The following is a 26,944-nucleotide window of genomic DNA, read 5'->3' as shown; positions in this document are numbered from 1 at the left end:
AACCCATCTTCCTTAAACATGGGACACCAGAATTGCATAGAATGTTCCAGGTGAGATCTCATGAGTGCCTTATAAAATGGCAGTAACACTTCCCTATTTCTACTGGAAATACCTTACTGTGATGGGGTGTCTGCCTCACACTGGCCCTTTAAGGGTTAAAACCCAGCCCTGGGAGAAGGCTGGAGCTGTGGAGCCAGCAGCTGTGGCCAGTATGAGCCAATTAGGGTCCAGCTAAAGGCAGTATGTATAAAGGCTCCTGAAGCGGTGGTGACAGATACATATTGACTGTAGAGCAGGAGGAACCTAGCTGTCAGGGAAACTAGAGATGTACCAAAACAGAGCCGAGGAAAGGCAGGCAGAGCTGGGGAAGCTCTGGCCAGGCAAGCTCCTAGGCTATAGGCCCTGAAGTAAGGCCTCAGGGTACTAGAGTGAAGAGAGGCAGCCAGGGTAGGAAAAGGCAGCAGGTCCACATCCCTTTGCCAATGATAAGTGGCCACTTCAGTCTGCAGTTTGTCCATCTAGCAGGGGCTAGATGAAGACTGGCAGTGGGTCACTGAGGTAAGGTGGGTATAGGGGGCTGGTGGTTCCCAGAGGGGGAGGACTCCAGAACATGGGTGCACTGCAGTGGGGCAGTACTCAGGTAGGAGGGCAACATGGTCTGGGAGGGATGTGGACCCTGACATAGAATGGAGAAGAACAAGTATCAGTAAGTGAGAGACTAGCTAGAAAGGGGTGCTCCAGTGCTAAAAAAACTAATTCCCAAAGTGTGCAGCAAGAGGCACTCATGGTAGTGAGTCATGCTGTGTTGTTTACCACAAAAGCTCATCACCTAATAAACCATCTTGTTAGTCTTTAAAGTGTTGCATAGGCCTATCTTTTATTTACCTAATGCATCCTAGGATTGCATTAGCCTTTTTTCATGGTTACCTCACACCCATGTCTTTCTCCTCCTCCATTACTTTCACCTGTGAAGTCTTCAGCTTGTAGTAAAAATTCTTGCTGTTAGTCTCTAAGTGCATGACCTTGCATTCTGCATTATGAAATTTGATCCCATTTCTGTTTCTCCAGTTTCCCAGGTCACCCAGAACTTATTCTATGATATTCTATTCCTCCTCATATTGGCAGTTGCTCCCTAACTTGTGTCTTCTGCAAACTTCATTAGCATGCTCCTGTTTTTATGCCAAGGTCATTAATGAAAATGTTAAATCAGATTGCTCCCAAAACTAATCCCCCAGGAAAGCAACTAGTACTCTGATCTACACTTTCCAGGTGACAGCTCTGACCAGTATGCTGTTGGGTATTCTAGGGTGGGGCTTACACTCACTTATTGATGCTTTGTTTAAAATACTTGAATAGGTGTTAGACCAGGCCATGAGAGAATGACTCTAAAGCCTCATTGTTAGGGAATTCCCCTGGGATGAAGACATTCTGCAATGAAGTCCTTGCTCTAGAGTAGTCAATAGAGTAGTGGGCAAATACCAGCCCATGGGCTGGATCGAGTTTGCCAGGGTTAGCCCCTAGCAGTCTACCATCTCTATATTTATATGCACTTCTGCAGGTATGGGCACTTGCAGCTCCTATTGGCCGTGGATCACCATTCCCGGCCAATGGGCACTGCGGGAAGCAGTGCAACCAAGGACACCACTTTGCCATTCCCAGCCAATGGGAACTGCCCAATCTGCAGTAAACAGGAGTTGCAAGCACCCACACCTGCACAAGCACAGGTAAATATAGTGATGGTAGTCTGCTGGGGGCTAACCCTGGTGAGCTGCCACCATTTTACTATCCACTCCTGCATTGTAGAGTGGTCTCTCATATGTCGGGTGAGTGCTCTAACTATTGGTCTATTGAGAAGAGGCTCCTTCTCCTTCTTGTTTTTGTGAATATTGTCCTTCATTTGCTTTGATTTTTATTTTAAAAGGGGTTAAAAGTTCCCCAAATTAACTTTTGATTCAACCCAAAATTAAAGTTTTCTGACTCTTTCAACTTCTCAAAAGTTCCACAACTATTTGGTTTTGGTTCTGGTTCAAACAGAACCATTCCTATCTCAACCCCCAGCTCTCAAAAAATCACTAGCGGTTGTGAAGCTGTATTATTTCCCCGAAGTTGTTTTTAAGGAAATCGCCATGCAGTTTTCCTTGATTTGCTGTTTTAAGTCCAAAGACTGAACTATTATAAGCAATTTTTTCTTATTGTTTTAGAAATAAAATGGAGTACTAGAAGAATAAATGTTATAGTCCTTTGCAGAGTGGAAAATCAGAGAGATTTTGCACATACATAGCTACTTTTAAAAATGTGAGAACATAGTACATGTTTGTAAGTACCAAAATACAAGGGGTATAATGGTTTTTAACTGCATACTCTATGCTATAGAAACTGATGACACCAACAAATATCAGCCTATTACAACAATAGAGGAACATGACTCAGAAAATGTAGAACAGAACAAAGTTTGTTAAATCTTGCATATAAAACATGTTCTCTAAAATAGTTCTCTCACTTGAGAAGATGGGTAATAGTGCAAATTGTGCTGTATGTTAAACAGGAAAGTTCATAACTATAAGAGGACAGACACAACAGTTCTATGATATATGTTTCAGAGGTAGCCATGTTAGTCTGTTTCTCTCTCTCTCTCTCTCACACTCCCTATAACTGTGTTAATCCTTAAAGTGCCACTGGACTCCTTGTTAGTGCTGAACAGAGTAACACAGCTACCTTTCTGAAACTAGTCATCATTTAGGAGGAGCTCGTGAATAAACAGACAAATTCTCTCAAATATATAATAGATAACCAACACGCTTTACATTTGTTCAGAATTAGAGAAAGAGTCCAAAGCAAGGGGTCACAAGTTCTCTGTGATTTTACTGATGTCTTGATGTAGAACTCCAAAGACTTCTCCAGTGTGGGAGATGAAAAGACTTTACAACAGGAAATGTAAGAGTTCAATGATATACAACATTTCTGAGTTTCTTGCCAAGTTATGACAAGAACATTGATGAATTAATAATAGGTGGAAGTATAGCCAAAAACTAGAATACAATTTTCCAATGAGATTGGAACCAATTATTCCTCTTCCAGTTCTTATTTATACATGTTCTATTTTAAATTCTGGCTTGAATTTTTATATACTAGTACCAACCAAGTGAACTTTCACTGGCTCACAGAGCTTCAGTGCCATGATATTTTCTTAAGGGCCCTATCATGTGAAATGCAGACTCCTGTCAATGTGAGCTCGGGCAAAAGGAATTGGTGTAACATGCATTGCACAAGATCATGCCACTAATTACCTACAGAGCACAGTGCAGGAGAAGAAATCTACATCTTAAAACTCTAAGGATGAAACAGACATTGTCCTTAAAAGGGGGCATTTGACTGCCTCTCTGAAAGATTAATCATACTTATAGCCCAGCCTTATGCTAGTCACCAATTAATAGAATTATTTTAAAAAAAATAAAGTATATAAGTTCTAGTTCATTGTAATAAAGTCTCCTTCTGAATGTTTTAAAAAATACTTTACTTTCTAGAAGATCCGCATTATAAATTAAGAAAACTAAGCTTCTAGCTTATATTATAAAGATTTTTAGTATTGTACATGAATTCACTCTAAGAACATATCATTAATATTTTGCATCTATTAATGTATGTGAGAGAGATTTGAAAATGAATTAGCAATATCTGAGAAACTTATATTCTATAAATAGCATTGTACATTTAATTAAGAGAGTCCTTTATAGGGCATTTGGATCAGAATCTTTGTCCCTGTAACAAATGTGAAAACAAATATTATTTAAAAAAAAGTTTAGCAGTTTTGTACACAATGTTTATGTGCTTCCACATAACTTGGAAGTCACTTCATTCTTCTAATGAATGTTAATCCATCTGTGGTATATTATAGTTGGCCTGTCTCCCACCTCTCATGAGAAGCTTTGGATTTAAGAGTTTATCTTCTGTTTAGCTAAAATGTTTATCTTAACATTTTGGGAAGGGGGAGAAATAGACTTCGCCTTTCTTGAAATTTGACAGCTTAATGAAAATCATCATAAAAGGATCATGAGATGGTCCCAATTCAGACAGGCTTTTAAAGCATATGCATAACTTTAAACATTTAAGTATTGACCTCAGTAGGAGTACTTCTGCAACTAAAGTTAGTCAGGCTATACAACACAGAGATACAAATGTGATCATTCCAATGAGGAATGAAAACACATTTTGGAACCTTGAAAGTTGCCATGAAATTGAATTGTTGTCCTCTGGTTAGGTCTACTTGCAACAGTGTGAATATACTTAAATACAGCAAAATATATGGATTTTAAATTGTGTACGCTTTCAAATCATTATGGGTATGTCTAGACTGCATCCCTCTGTCGGCAGAGGGATGCAGTCTAGACATACCCTATGTGTGAGTACCTCTGGTTTAACTATGTGACTAGTAAGCAGTCCAAAAATATGGTGGTCTTGGAACTAAAATGATATTTCTGAATCCTCTGACATTCTATAAAATGCAGATGGCTATATACTTTTGCTAATCATAAGAAACAAAAGAAAGGATTTCAAGATTTCTTCTTTCTTACTTCATTCTATTCATGCATGCATGCATATTATTTTCCCTGAGGTGTATGCTCTAAAAAATCAAGAATGAGAACAAGTTCTTTGGTTCATTATTCAAGCTCAGGCTGTAAATCTTGCTATTTTTCACTAAAATTAGTTAAAAATATTTTTTGTTGGATTATAAACTCAGTATGTTAGTTAATCAGCCTTCTTCAATAAAACAGTTGTATTACTAGATAAATTCCCATTTTGAATCTATCAGAATAAAAACTGAATATGGACAGTGGAATTTAGTTTCAATGTTTAATACTAAAATGTGAATTTTTGAGTTAACGTTATAGATAAGATACCACTAGTTTCCAGTATATCAAATTTCATTATAAAGGTAAGATTAAACATATGTAGCTAGAAATATATGAAAGCTGAATATTCATAACAGTGAAGTGAACTATAAAATAAATTATTTAAATTTCTGCAGATTCAGCAATCTCAAATGCAATGTCCTGTGTCTTACTGTATTGACAAACCATGGTACTGTGCTGATGAATTTCAAAGTGCATGACATGTCTCTTTTTGTCAGAGCCACATGTCATGGACATTTGTGAATTAAGTCTGATTCTGAGGTCATACTTTTGTTTTGACTAGGAAATGGTAAACTTTCTTAAAATATATGGAAGTTCCTTCCAGGCATGCTTGTCTTACTACAAACGTAACATTGTATATTACTTTTTCATCATTGGGCTATTTGCTATTCTGGGGCACTCCCTCTCTCACATTTTTATGACAATTTTGAAAGATCTTGGTATGGCTCTAAATGAAAGTGGAACTAAATGCTGAAACCTTGAGATTTTTCTCAAAACACAATTCTTGTTTCCTGACCATTCTCTTGGAATGTGGAAGGCACAGCAACAGTGCAAGAACTTATACCTTGACTACTCTGCTATTACCTATTCTGGATCATGGCCTCTTTTTCTCATTTTGACCAAAAGTTCCATCATGGACTTTCAGAAATCTTCTTGATGAAGTTTTTGTCAAAACTGATGCATTTCCTTGATGTCTTAGCAAAAAAATGCAGTTTGTAAAAAATAAAATCAACCAGCTGAACATATTTTGAAAATTACACACACACACACAGAAAATGTTATTGTGGATAATTACTAAAATATCCAGAATATGACATTTGCAATCATATCTCTATTTCATTTGCGAGAGGGGAAATAATATTTCTATGTCAGCTTGTTTATAATTCAAAGGCTGAGCCAATTGTCCACCATATGTGGGCTCATTCTCCTACCTCCTGGACTGATATAATAATGTGTTATGAATATCATGTGGTTTTTACTGTTACTGCTGGATATCAAAAGGACAACTCATAGGATTATTGGTTCTCTTGAAATATTATCACTGAATTCAGTAAGCCTATTGTTTGAGAGGTTATACACAATGTTATTTTGCCCTAAATATGTTACCCTTGTGTTTGACACATTCTCTTCTAACAGTGAGCCAAAATATTGTTTCTGTGGTATGTTCGTATAAAACTTCCTTGCTTCTCAGAGGGGTCCAAGGTGAAGTAGCTACTGTATTCCTATCATTCAGCACGTTTGCCTTCTGAGCTTTCTATAATCTTTCTTCTTTTATTCATGGGGTGTTGAAATAAATGTAACAGCTACCATGAGTGATGTCATGGTATTCCATGGCATTCCAGCCATACTTCATGCTTTTCTAAAATGCTAAATGAGATTTATTTATATATACATATAAAGAGTAACATTATTCATATGAAGTATGGTTAGTCACGAACAAACAATAACAACAAATTTAACATTTTAGTACTGAAATTCTTTCTGAAAGTTACCTGGCCAGAGCTGAGCTTCTTCATATAAATATTTAAGACTTCATTTACAGAGTTCAGCTCTACCCTTTTGAGCCAGATATGTTGTGTGATACTTAGCTAGTTGTGCAAAACAACATGTAGAATTATATGTAGTGGAACTTGGGTAAGAGTTGCACTTTGTCATAGGGTGCCCCGGGGTCATGTCCTCCAGTCCCCTTTCACCGCCCCTGCTTCCTCTCTTTCCCTCAACCCGCCCCCTCTGGATCATGAAAGTGTTCCTTTCCCTGGTTTCCCAGGGGCACCCCGAGCAGGGGGTGAGGAGGGTCCAGGCCCTCCCTCTCTCCAGACCCCAGCACAGGACCCTAAGGTGGGTGGAGAATATCTGTTCTCCCCTCTCCTGTCTGATGGGGCTGCGTGCTGCAACTCATCAGCCTGCAGGATTCCGATTTGCACCAGTCCTGGGCTGCTTCCTCACCTCCGCTCACCAGGGTGTCCTGCTCACTTCTTTCTGGAGGCCCAGAGCCCTTTCATCCATTCCTCCGGCTGGCCTCCTCTATCCGAGGGCCCCCACCCCCTTTATACTGCTGAGGACGCCTGCACTGGCATCTGCCCAGTCGGCTCCTCCCCCCGCCCCATCCACCTGACTCTGCCCCCAAAGTCTTTCCCGGCACCATTGCCTACCTTCATCGGGGCGTCAGTGGGGATGCCGACTACACCGCTGACTGTGTGGCGCACTCCCGCCACCACCACGGCTTCTCTCGAGGCGGGGAAAGCCGGTCCGCCCCTCTCTGTCCCCCCGGGGGGGACCTGGGATAGTGCAAGGTTGTGTCACCCCGTCACACACTTATATCAAAATAGTTGCGCATCCAAATTCTAGCTTTAAGGAGACAGTATTTTGAAAATCTATTCTTCTACATAGTACAGAGTGAAATGGAGCAAGTTTTACTCATCTCAGTAATAGAATTCCATTTACTATGTGTCTTGGTTGTTATAAATTGCTGTGTTATCCCACCTACAGTCTTTTTCTGACAACAGCCTATCCACGAGCCATTCTTTTGTTAAATGGCAGTATATTGTTAATAATTGAAAATGTAAACATAGATATTTTCTTATGTTGTTTTGGACAGATATTTGATAACATCATCCATTATGATCTCTGGACATAACACATCCTTATTACATTCCAACCTCCTTTCTGTTATTTCCTGTAGTAACTTTTTTGTGCGCATCTGGTATATTTTAAATCTGGTTTCCAATTACATGTAAACTGTGTGGGGTAGTAGTTGTTTGTTTGTTTGTTTGTTTGTTTTTTAAGTCTCACAATAAATCATGAAAATCTAATACTTGTAAGAGACATTGGTCTAGAAGTTCTAAAAATGTCTGTGAGGCTCCATAAGGCTAGAATGTGGGTCTTTTGGAGTCTGGCCAATTGCCAGAAGGGTAGGAGAGATGTCCTGGAGGCCAAATTTAGGTTGCTAGGAAAGAGACTGAAATCCAGCACCTCTATGGTGGCATTCTCGGAAATGCTTCCAGTTCCACACGCAGGGCCAGATAGGCAGGCAGAGCTTCAGAGTCTCAATGCGTGGATGAGACGATGGTGTAAGGAAGAGAGGTTTGGATTTATTAGGAACTGGGAACACTTTTGGGAGAGGGGGAGCCTATACAGGAAGGATGGGCTCCACTAAACCAGGGTGGAACCAGACTGCCGGCACTAAACATTAAAAAGGCCGTAGAGCTGTTTTTAAACTAAGAGATGGGGGAAAGCCGATCGGTGCAGAGATGCACGTAAATCGGATGAAGACTTCTCTTAGAGGAGAATCCATTCATAGAGATTCTCTAAGATGTAGTCAGAAAGAGAGGCGGGTAGAGGACAAACCATGGGCCAAAGCAGACAAACAACCGCATATAAAGGAAGGGCAGACAAATAAACAGTGGCAAATTTTTAAAGTGCTTCTACACAAATGCTAGGAGTCTGACTAATAAGATGGGTGAACTAGAGTACCTCATATTAAAGGAGGACATTGACATAATAGGCATTATGAAATCTGGTGGAATAAGGAAAATCTGTGGGACACAAGCATACCAGGATATAAAATATATCGAAATGTATGTGAAAGATAATGTAGAATCAAATGAAATAAAAATATTAAAAGAATCAACATGTTCAATAGAATCACTATGCATAGTAATTCCATGCTCCAATAATATGAAATTAGCAGTAGGGATATATTACCAACCACCTGACCAGGACAGCATTACTGACATTGAAATGCTAAGGGAGAGTAGAGAGGCTACCAAAATAAAGAACTCTATAATAATGGGGGACTTTAATTATCCCCATATTAACTGGATACATGTCACCTCAGGAAGAGAAGCAGAGATAAAATTATCAGTGGCTTAAATGACTGCTTCTTGGAGCAGCTGGTACAGGAACCCACAAGGGGAGAGGCAATTCTCGATTTAGTCCTGAGTGGAACACAAGGATCAGGTCCAGGAGATAACCGTTACAGGACCGCTTGGGAATAGTGACCATAATATAATAACATTTAACATTCCTGTGGTGGGGAAAACACCTCAGCAGTCCAGCACCCTGGCATTTAATTTCAAAAAGGGGAATTACACAAAAATGAGGAGGTTAGTTAAACGGAAATTGAAAGGCACAGTGACTAGAGCCAAATCCCTGAAAGCTGCATGGAAACTTTTTAAAGACACCATAATAGAAGCCCAACTTAAATGTATACCCCAAATTAAAAAACATAGCAAGACACCTAAAAAAGACTCACCGTGGCTTAACCACCATGTAAAAGAAGCAGTGAGGGACAAAAAGGCATCTTTTAAGAAGTAGAAATCCAGTCCTAGTGAGATAAATAGAAAGGAACATAACACTGTCAAATCAAGTGTAGAAATGTAATAAGAAAAGCAAAAATAGATTTTGAGGAACAGCTAGCCAAAAACTCAAAAAGAAATAACAAAATGTTTAAGTACATTAGAAGCAGGAAGCCTCCTAAAAAACCTGTGGGTCCCCTAGACAATCGAGATATAAAAGGAGCAATCAAGGACGATAAAGCCATTGCAGATAAACTAAATGATTTCTTTGCTTCAGTCTTCATGGCTGAGGACGTTGGGGAGATTCCCACAGCTGCACCATCCTTTATGGGTGATGAATCTGAGGAACTGTCCTGGATTCAAGTGTCATTAGAGGAGGTTTTGGAACAAATAGAAAAACTTAATGGCAACAAATCTCCAGGACCGGACGGCATTCATCCAAGGGTTCTAAAAGAACTCAAATGGGAAATTGCTGAACTATTATCTGTGGTTTGTAACCTATCCTTTATATCGGCTTCCGTACCTAATGACTGGAAGGTAGCCAACGTGACACCAATATTTAAAAAGGGCTCTAGAGGCGATCCTGGCAATTACAGACCGGTAAGTCTAACTTCAGTACCGGGCAAATTAGTCGAAACAATAGTAAAGAATAAAATTGTGAAGCATGTAAAAGAACATAATTTGTTGGACAAAAGTCAACATGGTTTCTGTAAAGGGAAATCCTGTCTTACTAATCTATTAGAGTTCTTTGAAGGGGTTAACAAACATGCAGACAAGGGGGATCCAGTAGATATAGTATACTTAGATTTTCAGAAAGCCTTTGACAAGGTCCCTCACCAAAGGCTCTTGTGTAAATTACATGGCCATGGGATAAGACGGAAGGTCCTTTCTTGGATTGAGGACTGGTTAAAAGACAGGAAACAAAGGGTAGGAATAAATGGTAAATTTTCAGATTGGAGAGGGGTAACTAGTGGTGTCCCCCAAGGGTCAGTCCTGGGACCAATCCTTTTCAACTTATTCATAAATGATCTGGAGAAAGGGGTAAGCAGTGAGGTGGTAAAGTTTGCAGATGATACAAAACTGTTTAGGATAGTCAAGTCAGAAGCAGACTGTGAGGGACTCCAAGAAGATCTCACCAAACTGAGTGATTGGGCAACAAAATGGCAAATGAAATTTAATGTGGAGAAGTGTAAAGTAATGCACATCAGGAAAAATAACCCCAACTATACCTACAGTATGTTGGGAGCTAATTTGGCTACGACAAATCAGGAAAGAGATCTTGGAGTTATCATGGATTCTTCTCTGAAAACTTCCACACAGTGTGCAGCAGTGGTCAAAAAGGAAAATAGGATGCTAGGAATTATTAAGAAAGGGATAGAAAATAAGACACAGAATATCTTACTGCCCCTGTATAAAACTATGGTACGCCCATATCTTGAATACTGTGTACAGATGTGGTCTCCTCACCTCAAAAAAAGATATTTTGGCCTTGGAAAGGGTTCAGAAAAGGGCAACTAAAATGATTAGGGGTTTGGAACGGGTCCCATATGAAGAGAGGTTAAAGCGACTGGGACTTTTCAGTTTAGAAAAGAGGAGACTGAGGGGGGATATGCTAGAGGTATATAAAATCATGAGTGGTGTGGAAAGGGCGAATAAAGAAAAGTTATTTATTAGTTCCCATAATAGAAGAACTAGAGGACACCAAGGCTGTGTCTAGACTGGCCAGTTTTTCCGGAAAATCAGCCGTTTTTCTGGAAAAACTGGGCTAGATGGACCTTTGGTCTGACCCAGTACGGCCATTCTTATGTTCTTATGTTCATCCAACAGCTCTGGCAGAGTCAGCTGTATGTCTTGTGGGGCTACTCACTGAGTGCTTCATTGATAGTACCTCTGGATCCTGAACATTCCAGGTGTACTACTTAAGTCTGGAGGGAACATCAGGAAGTTGTCTCTGTAGCTATGTGGATTCCCAGCTTGTTGCCAGGATAGACATTGCTTCTTCATTTTGCTTTTCTTGGTTCCTGACACTGACCCCTTGGCTTTGGTTTCTGACTTCTGATTCCACCTTTGATTCTGTGCTCTGGGTCTATCCACAAGGCCTAATTCTACCTTCATCCACCAAGCATGACCACCGATACCCTGGCCATGACTATTCTCCTGTCATACCCAAAACATGAAGGATGAGGTAGCATCACACATTGCCTTGCCAACTTACCTCAAATGTAGGGTATGTCTATACTTGCAGCCTAATTCGAACTAGGGCTGCAAATGTAGGCATTTGGAATTGCAAATCAAGCCCAGGATTTTAAATATCCTGCGCTTGATTTGCATCTTCCCAGACGGGCACCATTTTCTGAAATTTGCAAGCCTGAAGTAACTGCCGCATCTACGATTTGCAAGCCTAAGTTCGAACTACCTGTTATTCCTCCTGCAATGAGGTTTAACAGGTAGTTCAAAATAGGGCTTTATTTCGAAAGCCAGTTTCACTGCCACGTGTAGACGCGGGCAGTTACTTCGGGCTTTTAAATCCCGGGATTGATTTGCAATTCTGAATGCCTGCATTTACAGCCCTCATTTGAATTAGGCTGCAAGTGTAGACATACCCGTAATCTGAAGAGAGAGCTTCTGTGGGAGAGAGGCGTGTGCATTCTTCAAAACTCTTCATCCTTGTTTTCCCAGACTGCCAACAAGTATACCAGGTGTTGTGGTAGTCATGATGTGGGCACCAATGACAACAAGACCAGAAATACTGTTATGTGTTTTCATAAACTATGAAAAGCTACTATTGTTCGTTATTCCTATACTGGCACTAAAATGACAATTCTCTTACACCAAAGAACCAATGATGTTGTGAAGGCCGAAAGTATGAATGGGTTCAGAGAATAATTAGATACGTTCATGGAGACTGTGTTTGTGGCTGGGTCCCTGGTGGCTGTGCAGCCTAGCAGCTAGGTAGTGGAGTAAGTAGGCAAAAAAAGGGAGTGCTGGCCCCCTGCTACCTGTCCTCCTGTCTCAGGGGCTCTTAACCATTCCCTAGTCAACCATCCTTAAATTTGGGGTGTGGCCCTAAGCGTACAGATTCCCCTTATTTGGGACTTCTCAATAGATTCCTCGCTTTTCCCAGAAAGGTACGGTGGGGGCTTACTTGGGATGTTGGGACCTCCTTTCTCTGCTCCTTTACAAGGTTCATCAATGATTATTAGCTAGCATAATCCAGGATGAAACCCCATGTTCTAGGTGTCCCTAAACCTACAAAACCCAGAAGCTGGGACTGAACAACAAGGTATAGATCACTCAAAATTGCCTTGTTCTATGATTCCTTCTAAGGCATCTGGCACTGGTCACTGTTAGAAGATAAATTACTGAGCTATGTGGATCATTGATCTGACCCAGTATGCCCCTTCTTATGATTAATGCTGTTTAGAAAATTATTGTTTTTTCCGTGGAAAATGTTAATGAAAATAACTCCATCCTTTTGTTACAAACTTCAATTCCTTTTTTAAAAATTCAGCTTAAAGTTACTCTGTTTTCCATTCGAACACCCCAAAAATTATTGGAAAGAACACATTCTATGAAATTGTTCGTTTTAGTCAAATAATGTTCTGCCTAAAAAAGGGTTCTAATAGAAAATTTTTGAACCAGTTATAACAGTGACCTACGGGGAAGAAAGTACTGAAAGTAATGTTTGTGTCCAAGGTAGAACGCTTTAGCAGTAAAAGCTGTCCTGATTAAGAGGTACAGATATTGAGAGAAGCTTGAGTAGAAAAAGGATAGTCTGAAGTAAAAACAGGAAGAAAACCAGCAGCAGAACAATGGAATGTGGAATTTGTTGAGAGAGAAATTGTTCTGCTGATGGTGCAAAGCCAAAGAGAACTGTCAAGATATTCAAACTCATCCTCTGTCTAGGACACAGAGTTTTCCATTTTATATGAAAACCTAAGGTAGACTTCTTTAGCTAGAAAGTGTTGTAGTATTTTCTTAAAAATTGGGCTAAATATTGGCTCAAGCTATAAAAGTTCCCCCCAAATGTGTGAGCACATAAAATGCAAAAACACTTTGTATACAATCTCAAATGCTAGCCAATAATAGCACCCCACATACACAAATTTCTTAGTATCATAAATAATCTCTATGGGAAGGTCTATGTAAGAATTATTGGCGGATATGAGAACAAAACTGCAAAGACAGATTACACACCCCTAGAATGCTTTGGACTCCTATCATGGATCTCCTGAACAGCTGAGATTTTTCAGATAACCAAGACCTGGACAGACATCCTTCTGTCTCTGCCTTTTTTGGTTTGAAGCTTTTTTCAAGTGTCCACATGCAGCGAGTTCTGTTAGAATATGACTCATAATTGTTAACATTGTAAAAAAAAGGAGTTATCAAAATATTTCAGAGTAGATCAGCATGATTCTTGTTGATCACTTCTTGTCCATTTTTTATCCCATGATATCCCTGTGACAACCTCTGCAATTGCAACAAAAGTAATATTGGGAAAATATCTAATGTATGTTTAATGATCTTTTATGCAATGCAGCATTTGCTAGTTTTCACTGGGCATCAGTTCTAAAGTCTCTGATCTAAAATGATTTTTAAAAGAGCTAGATCATTTCAAAAAGCTATAATTATTTTGTACTTCATGTTTGTTTGATTTTTAACTTCCATGCAGATTTCATAGTAAAGAAGTAACAAACTTTTCATCTATCAAATTTGTGCAACACATTTCTTCTCTTTTCACATCAGCAGTGGACCTGGTAGGTTAACAACGTGTTCTATGACATCTTAACAAATAAAACCAAGGTTCAAAATGTCTAACTTTCCTATTCTGCACATTAGTGCATATACAGGTCACTAACAAAGTAAAGCCCAAATTACCAAAATATTAGTACAGTGCAAGCTATGTCATATGAATCCATGCATCTTCAATTATAAGTGGTATGTATATACGAGGATTCTTTCATGTGCTCATCATTATTGTTAGGGAGGTTACATCACTAAAACCGGGAATAACCGAACTTGAAGTCTAAGAGCCAAATTTTTCTCCTTTTAGAAAAAAATCCCCTTTGCCAAATATTTTGTTGATCCAGGTTATATTATATTACAGCTCAGGAGTGCTTAACTTTTGAGATTGACTTAATATTCAGAATTCTGCCCTACTACTCAGTCAAGAAGTCAATCACAATTGAAAATGGTATACCAATATACAGACAGAACATTTTGCATTTGCAATGTTATGAATGTTTCCAATTTTTCACTTGATTTTTTGGTATTTTGTCAAGGAACTGGTTGACAAATACAGGTTGTGGATAATTTTTTTTCTCAGAATATAGTTAGAATGAAAATGACCTTGTCTTCTCCTTTCTGTTTGTTATTTTATAGTAGCAGTACATGCAAGTACACAGCATTTCATAATAAGTAAACATTCCATAAAGTCCTTGTCCATAAGCTAAAAAATGTAAAGATACTGTGGCTGTTTTGCACCAGTTTGTAATGCCTCACTAAATGTTGTCACAGTTATGTTGGTTCATTGCTCTATTAGGGTATGTCAACCTAGCAACATTATTTCAAAATAACTAGTCTGCATCTACACAGCAGGCAGTTATTTCGAAATCATGTCAAAATATTGTCAAGTTAGAGGTCTTCTTACTCCAACTCCTGGAACCCTCATTGTACACGGAATAAGGGAAGTCAGAGGAGAAGTGCTCTATTTTTAAATAAGTGCTAAGTAGACGTTCCCCCAATTTCTAAATCAGCTATTTCAAAATAAACTATGCAATTTATGTAGCTCTATTTGCATAGCTTATTTCGAGTTAAGCTCTGCTGTGTAGATGCACCCTTAGAGTGCATGCTTATTTACAGTTGCAGTGCTCCCTTATAACACTGTTTGATTACCTCCTTTGGCAACTACTTGCATGATTTTCTGGAAAAGCAGCCTGTCCTTATGAGGGCATGGAACCAGGATGGGCTGGCAGCTCTCCATCAACTCCCCAAGTTCCCTGCAAGGTATGTGGGGCCTCTCCCTCCACTGCCTTGCTGCTCCTACCCTCTGCCTTGGAAATGCTCCCAGAAGCCTCCTGCTTACAAATAGGGGAAGGGGAGAGGACTCATGTCAGGATGTCTTCTCTCCACCTGCCCATTGAGCCCCCACTCAATACCCCATCTCCACTTGTTGAGGGTCTCTGGGTAAGGATAAAAAGGATACAAGAGGGTGATGTCATGTAAGGGTGTACCTCAGACCACCTAACCAGGAAGAAGAGGTGATTGAGACTTTTTTTGAACAACAAAATCATCCAAAGCACAGGATGTGCTGATGATGGGGAATGTTAAACTACCCAGACATCTTCTTGGAAAATAACACAGCAGGGCACAGATTATCCAAAAAGTTCTTGGAATGTACTGGAGATCGTTTTTTTTTAATTTCAGAAGGTGGAGAAAGCTATAAGTAGGAAGGCTGTTCTAGACTTAATTTTAACAAATAGGGAGGAACTGGTTGATATTCTGAAAGTGGAGGGCAACTTGAAAACATAGAGTACATGATTCTACAGAATATAGGAGGAAAAACAGTAAAATAAAGACAGTGAATTTCAAGAAGGCAATCTTTAGCAAACTCAGGTACGTAAGATCCCATAGGAAGCAAATCTAAGAGGAAAAAATTTGAAGATAGTTGGCAGTTTTTCAAAGAGACCTTATTAAAGGCACAAGAGCAAAGTATAGATAGAGACATAAAGGATAGCAAGAAAACTTTCTACAAATATATTAGAAGAGGAAGACCAAGACAAGGTAGCATTGTTACTTAATGAAGAGGGAAAAACAATAACAGAAAATGTGGAAATGGCAGAGGTGCTTAATGACTTTTCATTAAGAAATTTGGTGGCAATTGGATGCCTACCATAGTGAATGCTGATGAAAATGAGGTAGGTTCAGAAGTTGAAATAGGAAAATAATGAGTTAAAGATTAGTTAGCCGAGTTAGATGTCTTCGTGTCACCAGAACCTGATGAGATCCATCTTAGAATACTCAAGGAGCTGATTAAGGCGGTATTTGAGACATTAGCTATTCTCTTAGAAAAGTCATGGGAGGCAGGGGATTTTCCAGAAGACTGGAATATAGTGTGCATGTGTAAAAAGTAGAGTTGTTAAATATTAGTTAATTGAATAGTCAATTAATCTCATGAATTCTTATCAGTTACTTGACTATTCTATAGTCCCTGGGGTCAGGGCCAGCAGCCATTGTGCTCTGGCCCTACTCCTGAGGAGGTGAGGTGTCAGGCAGGAGTTGGTCTGCAAGTTGAGCCAGTTTAAAAGCCAGCTCCTCTTGCAGACCAGCTGCCTGTCACCCTGTGCTGCTGCCTCTGATACAGAGGCAACAGCATGGGGTGGCAGCAGACCCTGTCCGGGGAAGGTCTGAGATCCTAGACCTGGTGAGAGTCAGAACTGAGCCAAGCTGCCTGCCTGGCTCCTAGTACACTTTAAATGTAGAGCTGCAACAGGGATTGGACCTGGACCTGGACCTGGACCTGCACCTGGACCTGGACCTGGACCTGGACCTGGACCTGGACCTGGACCTGGACCTGGTGCAAGCGGGAACTGAATAAGGCTGCTGGCCAGCCTGCTAAAAATATTTACTGGTGGTGGGGGAAGCGTGGAGAATTGCATGTAGTCTACAGCATTAACTGATAAGCTTTTGCTTATCAGTTTATTTGTCAATAAGTTAATCAACTACACAATTATATCCCTAATAAAAAGGAAAATAAGGAAAAAGGAAACTACAGACCAGTCAACTTAACTTTTATATCGGAAAAGCTAAAGAGCAAATAATTAAAGAATCCATTGAAAACAATTAGAAGATAAGTAACAATGTGGATTTGTAAAGATCAAATCATGTCAAACCAATCTCAGCACTTTCTTTGAGAGTATAACACTTATGGATAAGGAGGAAGTGGTAGATGTGGTATGCCTAGACTTTAGTTAAGCATTAGATACATTAGATAATGCCTAGACTTTAGTTAAGCATTTAGTCTCACATTAATAAACTAGGGAAATATAACCTAGAGGGGGTTAGTATAAGGTGAGTGCATAACTGTTCACAGAGAGCAGTTATCAAGGGTTCACAGTCATGCAAGAAGAGAATAAATAGGGAGTTGCATAGGAAGAAGCTTTGGGACTGGTTCTGTTCAATATCTTTATCAACAATTTAGATAATGGCGCAGAGTACACTTACAAAGTTTGTAAATTATACCAAGCTGGAAGGGGTTGGAGAATAGAGTTAAACTCAGAATGATCTGACAAAAGTGGAGATATGGTCTGAGGTAAATAGGATAAAATTGAATAAGGACACATACAAAACACTCCAATTTTGAAGGAACAATCAATTGCACACATACAAAATAGGAAATGAAAGTCTAGGAAGGATTACTGCAGAAAGGAATCTAGGGGTCATAGTGGACCGCAAGGTAAATATGAGTCAACAGTGTAACTCTGTTACAAAAAGAACCCCATCATTCTGGAATGTGGAGTGTTGTAAGCATGGCATGAGAAGTAATTCTTCCATTCTACTCTGTGCTGATTAGACCTCAACTGGAGTTCTAAATTCATTTCTGAATGCCACACTTAAGAACATAAGAACGGCCGTACTGGGTCAGACCAAAGGTTCATCTAGCCCAGTATCCTGTCCACCGACAGTGGCCAGCACCAGGTGCCCCAGAGAGGGTGGACCGAAGACAATGATCAAGTGATTTGTCTCCTGCCATCCCTCTCCAGCCTCTGACAAACAGAGGCCAAGGACACCATTTTATCCCCTGGCTAATAGCCTTTTATGGACCTAACCTCCATGAAATTATCTAGCTTCTCTTTAAACTCTATTATAGTCCTAGCCTTCACAGCCTCCTCTGGCAAGGAGTTCCACAGGTTGACTACACACTGTGTGAAGAAGAACTTTCTTTTATTAGTTTTAAACCTGCTCCCCATTAATTTCATTTGGTGTCCTCTAGTTCTTCTATTTAGGGAACTAATAAATAACTTTTCTTTATCGGTCCTCTCCATACCACTCATGATTTTATATACCTCTATCAAATCCCCCCTCAGTCTCCTCTTTTCTAAACTGAAAAGTCCCAGTCGCTTTAACCTCTCCTCATATGGGACCCGTTCCAAACCCCTAATCATTTTAGTTGCCCTTTTCTGAACCCTTTCCAAGGCCAAAATATCAAAATATCTTTCAGGAAAGATGTGGAAGAAATTAGAGACGGTTCAGAGATGAACAAGAAAAATGCTTAAAAGTCTATATTACATGATCTATGAGGAAAGATTAAAGGAATCGGTTTGTTTAGTCAGAAAAAAAAAGACTGAGGGGGAACATGATAGCAGCTTTCAAGTACCTAAAAAACTGCAAGGAGAAAGAAGAAAAAATATTCTCATAACCTCTGATGATAGGACAAGAAACAATGAGATCAAATTTCAACAAGGGAAGTTTAGGTTGGACATTAGACCTAGACAAATTGGAGGATGGGACAAATGCAGAGTCCTTCACTCGGGATGGAAGAATTCCAAATACTGTTGCAGGCAGGAGACCGACTGGCTAAGCAGAAGTTTGGCAGAAAAAGACCTGAAGATTATGGTGGATGAGAATCTGGATACGAGTCAACAACATGCCCTTGTAGCCAAAAAAGCTAATGGCATATTAGGGTGGATTAAGAGGAGCACTGATAGCAGATCTAGAGAAGTGATTATTCTCCTTTATTTGGCACTGCTTGGGCCACATCTGGAGTATGGCATCCAATTCTGCCCCCTCCCCCGTTACAGAAAGGATGTGGACGCACTGGAGATGGTCCAGTGGAGGGCAACAAAAATTACTAGGGGGTTGGAGCGCATGACTTACGAGGCAAGGCTGAGGGAATTGGGCGTATTTATTCTACAAAAGAGAAGATTGAGGAGGGATTTAATAGAAACCTTTGACTACCCAAATTGGGGGGTTCCAAAGAGAATGGAGAGAAGCTCTTCTCAAATTACAGAATGTTGGATATTAGGAAAAACAACTTTACTGGGAGAGTGGGGAAGCACTGGAGGAGGTTGCCTGGGAAGGTCTTAGAATCTCAACAAAGCCCTGTCTGGGATGATTTAGTTGGGGTTGGTCCTGCTTAGGGCAGGGAGTTGGACTTGATGATCTCCTGAGGTCTAGTCCAACCCTTTGATTCTATGATTCAGAAAAGCTTCCTAACTGTCAGGGTGGTTAAGCACTGGAATAAATGGCCTAAGGAGGTTGTAGAGTCTCCATTATTGTACATTTTTAAGTGCAGGTTAGACAAACACTTGTCAGGGATGATCTAGTTGGTGGTTGGTCCTGCCAGGGATTCAGGGGACAAAATTCAATGACCTCTCTTCCAGTCCTATGTTTCTGATTCTAGACTCTATGGGTGTGTCTAAACTACATGGCTCCGTCGAGGTAGCCATGTAGATTAGGCTGATCGGCAGAGGGAAATGAAGCCACAATTTAAATAATCGCGGCTTCATTTAAATTTAAATGGCTGCCACACTCTGCTGACCAGCTGATGATCAGCTGTTTGTTGGCAGATCGGAGCAGTCTGGACACTCCCGCGCTGACCTGAAAGCCCTTTGTCAACCTCCCCCTTATGCATTGTGGCATGAGGTTTACCAGGGAGGTCGACAAAGGGCTTTAAGATAGACAGGGGAGCGTCCAGACTGCTCCGATCTGCCGACAAACAGCTGATCGGCAGAGCGTGGCAGCCATTTAAATTTAAATGAAGCCGTGATTATTTAAATCGCAGCTTCATTTCCCTTTGCCAAATAAACAAATCTACATGGCTCCGTCGACAGAGCTATGTAGTCTAGACGTACCCTATGATTGCACAGGGTATCACAGCTACATAGTCCTGTGTCTGGTCTTCCTGGTCTACTTAGAAAGGCAGTATACTTAGGGTGGAAGCGGAATTTTGTATTTAAAGGGGCAATGTACATCTCTTTCTGCTTCTCTGTCACTGAAACATACACAGCATGTACATAAGGGTACAGAGGGATGTGGCTGTCTTTGTGGGATATGGAAATATTTTACTTCTCCATTCTTGGCTGGGGGGGGGGGGAGTTTAATAAGAATTACAGCCAAAGGGCTGTTCCCCAAAAACTGAACTTGACCTAAAGTAGCCTTATCATCCAAGGAAAGATGTCTGAGTCAAGCGAGGTGTTTCTTCTCACAGGTACATCAGTGAAGTGTAAGCTATCACAATTATGGGGGGGGGGCAATTGAAACAAACCCCTTTGGCAAGAAACTATTTTTTTCCAGAAATTTCATTTCAAGAGAAACTTCTTACTTCTTTGTCTTCCTTTGAATTCATAATGAAACAAGACTTAATCATATAATTTTAAGTCAAACAAATTCCAGTCTCTGTATAGCTGCATTTGGCTTTTATTGAGAGCCACTGTTTCAATTATAGACTGAAAATCACTTTAAAAAAGGCTGTGAATAATCACAATACACTGTGATTTAGAGCTACAAGTTTCCATTTGGATCACCAGCTTAGATTAAGGTAGTAAAAATTACATGTCATAAGATCATTCCCTATTGGTTACACATCTGCAAATTATTATTATTATTATTTCATTGTAAACACTTTTATATCTATCTTGCTGCATCTGAGAAGACTGATTAGTTATTCCACTTAAGGTTGTACATTGCTCTTGACCCACATGCAGAACATCCACTGACAGCAAGCACTATACTTTAGAAGTGGCCTCAGCCCAGCCTCTATTTCTGCATGTGTAATTTTGCTAAACAAACTTTAAACACTAATCCCAGAATTTTAGGACTGGAAAATCCACATATAAAATTACATCCACATAAATGAAGATTAAAGTTTTTTAAAACATTTTTCTGAAATCTTCCATGGGCTGAGGATATAAATTCTAATAAACTAGCTCCCGGTATGTCTATATTAAATGACAGCTGAATTCAGCCTTACTTACTAGATTAAATCCACTGCCTCTGCCCAAGTCAACATGCTGTTGGAGATTCACTCTTACTAGTACAGAAATTCTATAGACCTGTAAAACTTCAATTCTTGGAAGCTAGCAGAATTCTCTTGGAGCAACAATTAAGTGCAATGGCTGTCCATCACCCTACAAATAAATATCTTACTCTAAATGTTTTCAGTCACAATGTAAAACCTAAGAGGGCTAGTTTCCCTAATAGTTTAGGCAATACTTTGTATGATGTAGTAAGTTTCATGATGTAATTTTGCGGTTATCGCTGTGTTTCTTCCTCTATATCCTTCATGAGCTTTGCGCGCACACACACACACACACACACACACACACACAAAGACGAAAAGGCCCCAGTTTATCCTATCAGTAACAGTACTACTTGTTTAATCTAAGAAATAACTAAAATAGGTTAGACTGGACCACAAATGAGTCATCCAAGGCACACTGTGTGGCCTCTGCATAAAAAGATAGTTAAAGTCAGCAACAATACTTTTTCCCTGAACAAAAGAAAACCACTTAACTTGGCTTCATCCTGCTATTGGGCAGCAACTCTCTATGATTTTTGTTACTAGGGTAAAGTATATGGCAGAAAAGTGTGGGAAATTTTGCATTATTTCACTTAAAGATTTATCTTGCTGTCTTGGAGCTGTATTTTTGTGTTCATAGTAGTTTGTGCCATTTGTTATATGAATAGTTAACATTTATTATTAATTGATACATTAATTAAAACCATACCAGTGATTTCCATTAGCTCGTTTTCAAACTTCTACAGAGCTGTCTGTCTGGTTTTAATCAAAACCAAATGGTAATCCAAGTTCCCAGGCTGGAGCAACTAAGAGGAAATCATTCAGAGGACGCAGAAGAAAGCAGGAAAGATAAACAGATGATAGTTTCATAAAATTTGTATAGAACGAAGGATGTAGATGCTGTCGGTTTCTCTAGAGATGTGATTCAGGCACTCTGTCAAACTGGAAAGAAATAGTTACAAGTGTTTTGTGTCAGCAGAATTCTAATATGATCAAGATGGAGTCTGTCCTTTTGCTTTTGCAGAGCTGGATTTGTGTGACTCTGGAGGATTCCCAGTAGAGGTAAAGCGGCATATGCCATTACTTGTTCTATATCTACTTTTAAGCTGTAATGACAGTCATTCATTTCTTGTGATTCAAGCGAATTTCACTGGCAAAAATGCATTTTAAGTATACATGTGTAGCTTTTACCTATCTAATTCTGTGACATTAATGGTCAGAATTGCACTAGAAATTTTGTAAAAGTCAGGCATTTAAGCCAACTTGCTTTCTGCCCATTTCTTGCTTTGAATTCCCAAAGATCCGAGACATTCAAAGATGTTCTCCTATGTTTAGGGACAACTGGTGAGTCGCATATGCATGTTACAGTAACAGGATATTTTTTTCATAAACCAATGTGGAATGGAAAATACTTCTAAATTCTCCAAGTGCATCATAAATCTTTTAATAGTTTGACAGAGTTGTCTCAGTAGTTGGCTAACTCAAATGACTTGAAATGTTCAGTCTTGTCGTCTTTTCATTTTTTCCCTCTTCCTACCCTCCCTCCCCCCCCCCCCCCCCCTCGCCGCCCATGCAGTCCTTCTTTCACATATGCACACTACTCAAAGGCAGGAAATACTTTTCAGGCAATCTGGGCCTGGTTGTTGAGGCCCCTTTCACAAAACATCAGTCTGAATTTAGTAGACAGAAGTCACTGGGAAAAGCTTGACAGAATTCTGCTTAGTTAAGGCTCCCTCCAGCTGCAGAGGGTGTTTTTATTAGAATCACACATTGAGCAAAAGTGCTTAGAATAGAGCAGTGATCTCAACGAAATCCGAACTTTTATGCTAGAGGAAACTAACTGGGACTGAGGGATTTTTGGGTGGGGATGGGGTTTTTTTGGGGTTTTTTTTTTTTTTTTTTGGCCAAACTTTTTAGCGAGGTAATTTCTGTGATTTCCACCTTCTCTTCATATAGGTAAGGCAGTCTTGGAGTCTTTTATGCTTTGTATTTCGATAAATAAATAAAGCTGATTTGGAAAATCAAGACATTTTTCTGTAACTGGTTGAATTGAATATCAGTATCCTACAGTGGAGCTGTCTAGGTTTACGTTCTCAAGAGTAAAACTGGAGAAAAAATCACACTAAGCGGTAGATTGTATGCCAACTACAATTGTAGAAATATGTGAACTCTAAAACAATATGCATGTGTATCATAGTTGTATTTTAAAATATGAATGATATACTAAATGTTTATGTTCAGTTATAAATCATTGCATGGTTTTGCTTGCATTTTTATGGCCATAATATAGGAAAACCAGAAGTGTGAATAATTTTTCTAACCTCATTTGCCAACAGGGAGGAGGTTTAGGGCTAGAATTTTTTCCTTGGTACTAATTCTCTGAAGCAAAAGTTTAGATAGGAATATCATTTATATCTCTTTTGCTCTTGTCTCTAATGCTTTTTTCCCAGAGCTACCTTAGCTGTAGTTCATGTCTTAAAAATAAATATTCTTAAAAGTGTACATTTTCAATGTGAAATTTCAGAGCGTATTTCCTGACATCTGATGTTAACTGTGGGTTTCATTAATCAAGATAGCAGAAATCAAAATAACCTAATGCAGCTGGATAACTGTTTTGATGTGTAAAGTGCTATTCAAGCATTTTAGAAAGAAGAAAGAAAAAACAGTAAATACATATTGGTCATCATAAACTGACGATAATTCATTTCTTTTCTTAACAATAATATTAGCAATAAGAGTGGTGAGAATCTTTCTGAGATATTTAGAAGAATATTTAGGATATTTCTTTAATTTATAAACATAGTAGCCACTACTCTATGTAAAGTAGGTTATTTAACTATTAGAGTGTGATGCACATTAGAAATGTATTTTATGGCAAATTAAACTCTAAATATCCCTTTGTTTCTCAATATACCCAGAATGACAGCTATTACACAGAAGTAATATGAGACATTCCTTCTCACTTCTGTGCGTCATTAGGATTCTACAAAGTTATTGGCCAATTAGGTAACTAAATATGAGTCATCACTTCAAATATGTTGGGGAGAACTGCAAAAAAGTTTTAACTGTGTTTTTACCAAATATTGTTTTAAGAATAATGGGCCAGAAGTTTTTCATGGTTATGTGACATGAAAGGGAATGAAGGAGTGGAAATTAATCCAGAAAGGCCCCAAATACCATAGTGGAAAGGAGTAATGGTTTATATTCCATGCTTCCCCACCCGTCTGAGGGGATGCCCTTCAGTAAGAATGCGTGCAGGATTACTGCTCTGTAGGCTTTGGGAAATGTTGGTCCCAAGGGGAACAGAGAGGCTGTGGCTAGACCGGCATGATTTTGCGGAAATACTTTTAACGGAAAAGTTTTTCCGTTAAAAATATTTCTGCAAAAGCACGTCTAGATTGGCTTGGATGCTTTTGCGCAAAAAGTGCTTTTGTGCAAAAGCATCCGTGGCCAGTCTAGACGTGGTTTTGCGCAAGAAAGCCCTGATTGCCATTTTAGCCATCGGGGCTTTTTGCGCAAAACAGTTCTTCCCTGTCTTCACGGGCCCTCTTGAGCAAGTAATGCCTCCATCTGGCCACAGTGGCCTGGCTTCAGGCCCCATCTGACTGCCGTGGTATGTCCCCAGCAGCTGTGCCCCTAGGGCAGATCCTGTGGCCCAGCTGCTGTGGCCCCACAATTGTTGCAGCAGCCTGGCTTTGGTGACCAGGCTTGGGATCCAGCTTTGGCAGCCTGGCCAACAAGGCCCCAATCAGGGACCAGACCCCATCAGGCCACTGCATCCTGTCCCCAGCCCCAGTGCTGGGGCAAGCCCTACGGTCTGGCCCCCATCTGGCAGCAGGAAGGACTGGCAGCAGCCCCCCTCCTGCTGGGGCATGGGTAGGAGGAGAGGCCACGATCTGGCTGCAGTGATCCTGGCCCAGCCCCACGTCCACACACTGCTGCCCAGGTGCATCAGTCCAGCCCTGGTCAAGTAATACTCTATTTCCCCACCTCCAGCACCCTGTCCTGCCTCCCACACACCCAAACCTCCTGCCCTGAGCCCCTCATACACTCCAACCCTTACTCCTGCATCCGGAATAGTAACAGAGATGTAGCCGTGTTAGTCTGGTCTTGCTGAAACAAAAGGCAGGACTATGCAGCACTTGAAAGACTAACAAGATGGTTTATTAGGTGATGAGCTTTTGTGGGCCAGACCCACTTCCTCAGATCAAATTGTGGAAGAAAATTGGCATGACCATATATACCAAATGGATACAATCAAAAAAAAGTGACCACATATATAATTGACAGAACATTAGGGGTGATAATTGGGCCTTAACAAAGATGCTAACTACCTTTCCCATTACAAAAATAGCTTCCCCAATTATCAACTCTAATAACATTATCTCATAGACACTAACCTCCCCTCCTCACCCTCCACCCCCCACACTCTATTCTAAAATCTGATTTGTCAATTTTATATGTGTTCACTCTTTTTTGATTGTATCCTTTTGCAGATATATCTGATAAGCTTTGTCGTTTTAGCTGTATGTTGTTAAAAAGTTAAAAAATTGCCTACTTTTTCTTAAGTGGGAGAAATCCTTAAAATAAATCATCTCCACTACTGTTTATCCCTACCGGTATGCCTACACTGCGGGGGGAGGGGGCGGAGAGGAGAGAGAGGAGGTATGCAAATTGCACTTTCATTTGTAGGTCTTCTTCCGAATCTTTTCCTGGAAGAGGTTTTTACAATATTTGGCCCGTCTACATGGGGCCAAATGTTGGGGGAAAAACTCTCTTTTGAAAGCTCCTGTAACTCTGTTACAAAAAAAACCCCCCATCATTCTGGGATGTATTAGCAGGAGTGTTGTAAGCATGGCATGAGAAGTAATTCTTCCATTCTACTCTGTGCTAATTAGACCTCAACTGGAGTACTGTGTATATAGGCCAAATATCGGGAACAATTCTTCCAGGAAATGAATCAGAAGATATTCAAATAAGAGCACGATTTGCATACCTCCTTTCAAAAAAGCCCCCGCAGTGTAGCTGTACCCCAACACATTCTAGCTACTATACTTTGTAAATTTTAATTCTAAAACAAAACTAAAATTGCAGATGCCTTCGTCATGCAATATCATCTAAGCAAAACTAATACTTTCAGTTCCAGGTGCCAACACAACTACATTTCTGAGATGAGAACAGATGCATCCTAAGGCCTATGTCCTGCAAGTTGTTCTGTGCAGATGAACCCCTATACCTGTGAGGAGCCTGATTAAACTCCAGTAAGAGTCCACATGAATAGATATGTTATAAGATTTTGGTCTAAATCCCTCAGGACATGAAGCCAGTAGTATATAGACATATGAAAAATGGAGAGAATTGTTTGATGAGAACATTCAGCTAGGTGTAGATGCTTTTCTCCAACTAGTAAATTTTAGAATATCATCCTGTGAATTGTAATCATCCTGGTTCTATATAATGTGTCCATTGTATTAAAGGAGAATATTTTCAAATAAATTATTTTTTATTTGCAAATTGTATCCTTTTATTTTTAAAAAAAGGGTGGGTGCAGAAATGCTTGAAATAACAGTGCTTTTGGGAGTAATTCCTGAGGCCCTTAGACTCTGGTAACTATTGAGGTCAATGTGACAATTTCCAGAGTAGAACACCAGTGATATTAATTAGCCAACTTTTCCAATCAGTTAGGTTGAAAGCACTTGAATATATGTTCATTACAG

At 39.8% G+C, this 26,944-nt stretch overlaps 1 protein-coding gene across 5 annotated transcripts in view; it reads left to right on the top strand.

Moving 5' to 3' along the window:
• Positions 1-1,745: 1,745 nt before the first annotated feature.
• DLC1 (DLC1 Rho GTPase activating protein) overlaps positions 1,746-26,944 on the top strand; it is a 385,314-nt gene continuing 360,115 nt past the window's right edge. Inside the window, exons 1-2 of one of the 5 annotated variants that reach the window (XM_075930377.2) lie at positions 22,059-22,289; positions 26,368-26,488. The gene's annotated coding sequence lies outside the window, so the exon portion shown is untranslated. Of the gene's footprint in view, positions 1,824-22,058; positions 22,290-22,833; positions 23,184-26,367; positions 26,489-26,944 lie in introns of those variants that run through there. The other 4 variants (XM_006113503.5, XM_075930378.2, XM_006113504.5 and 1 more) reach the window with 4 other exon arrangements.

Source organism: Pelodiscus sinensis, chromosome 4 (assembly GCF_052426305.1).
Source record: "Pelodiscus sinensis isolate ZL-2025 chromosome 4, ASM5242630v1, whole genome shotgun sequence".
Classification (NCBI taxonomy): domain Eukaryota; kingdom Metazoa; phylum Chordata; order Testudines; family Trionychidae; genus Pelodiscus; species Pelodiscus sinensis.
This window is presented reverse-complemented; position numbering and strand designations above follow the sequence as displayed.